Below are 5405 nucleotides of genomic sequence, written 5' to 3'. Positions count from 1 at the left end.
TTATGCCCCTTATAGTATTTCTAATTCTACGGTCTATACCAGGCCTGGGCAAAGGCCGGCCTTAAGGCCGTATGGAGCCCGCGACCTGATGCAATACGGCCTGCGGAATCATGCTCAGATCACATAAAGAATTTGCGATAGTAAAGTTTTGAAAAACGTATTTGTTACTCAAATTTAAAGCCCAATGAATACTTGCCTTTGTGTAATGATTTAACTCCCACCGCTTGTGGGACATTTCTTTTGAAGGCACGTATAAATAACAACTGCACAAGGACAAACAGTGACTGACAGGTTGACACACACGTACGTCACAGTTACAAATAGTAGCTAGCTAGAAATTACACAGAAATTCCCTAGTAGAGGGCGCCTCTGGACTGACGGGCGGCTCAGGCGGCTCCTGACTGACGGGCGGCTCAGGACAGACGGGCAGCTCTGGCTTGGAGAGAGACCCTGGAGGGAGGAGACGGAGAGACAGCCTGGTGCGTGGGGCTGCCACAGGACCCACCAGGCTGGGGAGACCTACAGGAGGCCTGGTGCTTGGAGGAGGCACCGGAAGGACRGGGCTGTGGGGGAGCACTGGAGCTCTGGTGCGCAGCCTTGGCACCACTCCCCCAGGCTGGATGACTACTCTAGCCCGGACCCTCCAGAGTGCAGGCACAGGTTGAACCGGGCTGTGAGTGAGCACTGGAGATCTGGTGCATACCACTCGCACCTCTCCCATAGACTCAATGCACACATTCGCCCGGCACGAGCAGAGCGCAGGCATAGGACGCACTGCACCCTCCCAGCGCCCCGGAGACACAGCACACAGAGCCGGCGCAGGATACCCTGGACCGAAACGGCGTACCGGAGACCAGACACGCTGAGCCGGCACAATACGCCCTGGCTGGATGCCCACACTCGCATGACACTTTCGGGGGGCTATGGGCGCGTACTGGCGACACCGTGCGCTTAACTGCATAACACGGTGCCTGACCAGTACAGCGCTGCTTACGATAAGCACAAGGAGTGGGCTCAGGTCTCCAACCTGACTCTGCCACACACCCCGTGTGCCACCCCCCAAAATTTTTTGGGGGTTGCCTCTCGTGCCTGTCGCGCTGCCGTGCTACCTCCTCATATCGCCGCCGCTCAGCTTTCGCTGCCTCCAGTTCTTCCTTGGGGCGGCGATATTTCCCGTCTAGTATCTCCTCCCATGTCCATGAGTCCATAATTCTCTGCTCCCGTTTACCACGCTGCTTGGTCCTTGGTTGGTGGGTAGTTCTGTAACGATTGTCGTTGGTGGAAGGAGAAGAGGACCAAAGTGCAGCATGGTACGTGTTCATAATAATTTAATAAAGAATGAATACTGAACAAAAACAACAAACCGAACAAACGAACAGTTCTGTAAGGTGCAAACAAAAAACACTAAACAGAAAATAACTACCCACAACCCATAGTGGGAAAACAGGCTACCTAAGTATGATTCTCAATCAGAGACAACGATCGACACCTGCCTCTGATTGAGAACCATACTAGGCCAAACACATAGAAATATAACGACTAGAACAAAACATAAAAAAACAACATAGAATGCCCACCCCAACTCACGCCCTGACCAAACTAAAATAAAGACATAAAAAAGGAACTAAGGTCAGAACGTGACACGAACAGTGACACGGTGTGTTGAGGACATCGCAGAGAATATGGAACAACAGTTGAAAGACAAGGTAAAGGATTTCACCTATTTCTCCTTGACCCTGGATGAGAGCAGTGATACGCACGTGACACGGCGCAGTTGTTGATATTCTTACAAGGCATACCCCAGACTTTGAAATTACAGAGGAGCTTGCTTCAGCGCAGTCAATGAAGAGCACAACCACAGGGAAAGATTTATTGGAGGAGGTTAATAAGTGTGTGGCAAAGCTGTGACTGAGTTTTGAAAAGTTATCCAGTGGGGCCACTGATGGGTGCCCAAACTTGACAGGAAAAAACGTTGACCTTTTAAAAAGGATACAAGATCAAGTAGCTGAACTGAACCCAGATCAGAAAATTTGTTTCCTGCATTGCATTATCCATCAGGAGGTGCTCTGTAAATGTGTTCTGAAAATGAGCCATGTTGTGGATACAGTCACTAAAGTGGTAAACGTCATAAGATCAAAATCTTTAAACCAGTTTGTCTCACTGTTGGAAGAGACAGTTGGGTCATGCAGATCTCCCTACCACACAAACGTGAGATGGCTGAGTTTGGGGAAGGTTCGTGGGACCTGAAGTCGGAGATTGCTGAGTTTTTGCAAATTAAAGGAAAATATGTGGATTTCCCTCAACTACAAGATACATTTTTGATTTTGCCTTCACCGTGAACATCATGGTCCTCATGATGAACTGAATTCTAAACTACAAGGGAAGGGCCTTTTTGCAAATCAGATGTACAGCCTTGTCAAAGCCTTCATGGGAAAATTACTCATCCTGATCCTCCAAGTAGAAGCCAACAATCTCACCAACCTTCCGACACTACTCGTCTGTTCCCTATTAGATGACCAGCGGGAGAAGTATACATTGCTGCTGCGTACTTTGAACAGTGAGTTTTCTCGTCGTTTTGAGGATTTCAAAGTGTTGGAAAATGACATGCTGTTGGTTTCCTTTCCTTTCACCTTCAATGTGGATAACGCTCCCACTGACCTGCAACTTGAGCTTATCGATCTTCAGTCTGATGCAGTGATTGGAGAACTATTCAAAACAATGTCACTGACGAGGTTCTATGCATCTCTCAATGAACAAAACTTTCCAAAGATTATAAGATGTTTGTACTGTTTGTGTCAACCTATGTATGTGAACAGACATTTTCAGTGATGAAATATAACAAGTCAAGGCACAGATCATCTCTTACTGACTCTCACCTATCCTGCGCATGGTGACGTCAGAAACTATACCTGACTTCACTGCTTTAGTCAATGCCCATCAGAGACTTCACTACTCACACTGATTGAGTAGTTTAAATGTAATGTTGAGCTCTCTCTCTTTCTTGTGTTTTTGTGCATACTCGTTAACAAGAGTTCTGTCCGTGGTGCTGAATGCAGTGTACTTTTCCCTCCGTGTAGTTCATTGATGTTTAATAATGAAAATACCTACCAAAAGGAGAACATGGATGTGGTTTATTTCTTTGCATGTTAAAGAAGTAAAATTAAGTAGCATATCTGGACATGATTTACAGTAGATATATCTGTCAACATAGTCATACACATGATGTATAATCCTGTAATATGATTCTGGCCTGTGATGGCAAAAATCTATTCTAATGTGGCCCTCCATGGAAAATAATTGTCCAGGCCTGGTCTATACAATCTCTGTACATACCTCTCAGGTTGCTTTTCAGCAACATGCAAACATCAAAAGCACCCAACAGCGCTCTTGCCATCAGTGGAACTGTTGGCCTGGTTGCATGGCCGCCCTCCAGATGTTCTTTTTGGACCATAACGTTTGAGCCTGGAAAACATTAATAATTCAGCCAGATGCTGTAAAAGACTAGAAAGTACTGTAAGTACAGTAACATAATACATCCTCTGTATTTAAAATAGACATGCTAGCTAATACTGTAAATTGACTTGTAATACAAAATAAACCTTCTCAGTATTTATCTTAAACTCTGATGATATAAAAATTAACAATAATGTACTGTTTTAATGAAAAGAAATGCACATATAAGGAGGCCTGTTTTAACCTTTAGCTAAATAAACCATAAACCAATGCAGTCATCTCAAAACTGAGCAAGCTAACGGTAGCCGCTAAGCTAATAGCAACCCTATAGACTTGACAGGCTAGCGTTAGCGCATTTAGCTTAGCATTAGCATATCGTTTTTCTAAATAAAACTCTGTAATATAGAACACTTGGATGGGGACATACAGGGCCTAGATAATATAAACGAAGTAGAAAATAAACCACAGTATCACCTCAGATGAGCTATAAATCAATAAATTCAAACCAAAATATTAGCTGGTGCCATTTCTTACGTTATCCTATGGGCTAGCCAAGCTTAGACGCAAAACCCAGTCATCTCAATGTCAAGATTGCTAACGGTTTTCCCTCGATCAATTTACACATTTAAACTTTCCATATAAACGGTAAGTATCACTCAGACAACCATTTAGACTCTAACATTTTCTATAGATCATGTGCTTGTGTACACCACATACAGTACCTGTTTAACAGAAGAAAAAGGAGACAGAAGGTAAAACAGTTCGAGTTTTCACCATAAACGGTTTGAGTTGTCACAGACATCTTTCTTCGAGTGTTGTTGAGGGGAGATGTTCATACCGCGCCTCCTGCTGGTGGCAATATGCATAAATGATTTCCAATGGAAATCCTTGGAGGATTCAGTCCAAAATAATAGTGGATTACAACAATAATATATAAACCATGTTTTAAATACAATGTGATGCTATAACCTTATGGGCAGCCACAACTATAGTGTATGAAAATAAACAGGTTTCTGTGCGTTTTCAGAACTTGTACATAAACAAATTATAAACCTACAATAGTTGTCTACGCTATCTCAATCTAATCTCAAAATGAGAAGGCAAGTGTCATCTAACCAAAAGGTTGCTGGTTCAAATCCCCAAGACGACTTAGTAAAATATCTGTCAATGTTTACTTGAGCAAGGCCCTTAACCCTAATGGCTCCTGTAAGTCGTTCTGACTAAGATGTACTTGACTATTGCACATGTTATTTCCTCAAGTTTCTAACTGTAGTTATATTATCAAACAACAAATAATAATAACTTCAATTTTTTTTAAATGAAATTCATTACATATTTACACTTTTGTTAATCCCTTTGAGGCCTTGTCCTCATTCAGTTTTGACATAACTGTCACGACTTCTGCCGAAGTCGATGCCTCTCCTTGTTCGGGCGATGCTCGGCGATCAACGTCACCGGTCTTCTAGCCATCATTGATCTATGTTTCATTTTCCATTGGTTTTGTCTGGTCTTCTTACACACCAGGTTCCAATCCCATTCATATATGTTGTGTATTTACCCCTCTGTTTCCCCTCATGTCCTTGTCAGAGATTGTTTATTGTTATGTTCATGTTCTATAGATTGGTGTGCGACGGGTTCTTGTACCCACATTTATTTTATTATGGACTTTGGTTTTGGAGTTTGTGTTTTAAGTTATTAAAATACTCCATTTATACCAAGTTTAATTCTCCTGCGCTTGACTTCCCTGCCACCTACATACACGACGTGACAATAACTATCTTCAGATCCTCCTTCTTTTTTTGCAGCCACATTTCTTCACAACGTAACCTTTTAGAAAATAAAGACAAGCACAACCAAAGACAGGCACGAGACAACCAATTATAAGCCATTATTAATCATCAGCTAACAGACATCACATAAAACACAGAAAAACATTTGATAAACAATGAGGA

At 42.9% G+C, this 5405-nt stretch overlaps 1 pseudogene; it reads left to right on the top strand.

The window, feature by feature from the left end:
- The first annotated feature begins 1682 nt into the window (after nucleotides 1–1682).
- Nucleotides 1683–2962, top strand: LOC139026090 (general transcription factor II-I repeat domain-containing protein 2A-like; annotated as a pseudogene).
- Nucleotides 2963–5405: the final 2443 nt, after the last annotated feature.

Source organism: Salvelinus sp. IW2-2015, linkage group LG4q.1:29 (genome assembly GCF_002910315.2).
Source record: "Salvelinus sp. IW2-2015 linkage group LG4q.1:29, ASM291031v2, whole genome shotgun sequence".
Lineage (NCBI taxonomy): Eukaryota > Metazoa > Chordata > Actinopteri > Salmoniformes > Salmonidae > Salvelinus > Salvelinus sp. IW2-2015.
The sequence above is the reverse complement of the archived record's forward strand: the minus strand, read 5'-3'. Positions and strand labels throughout refer to the sequence as shown.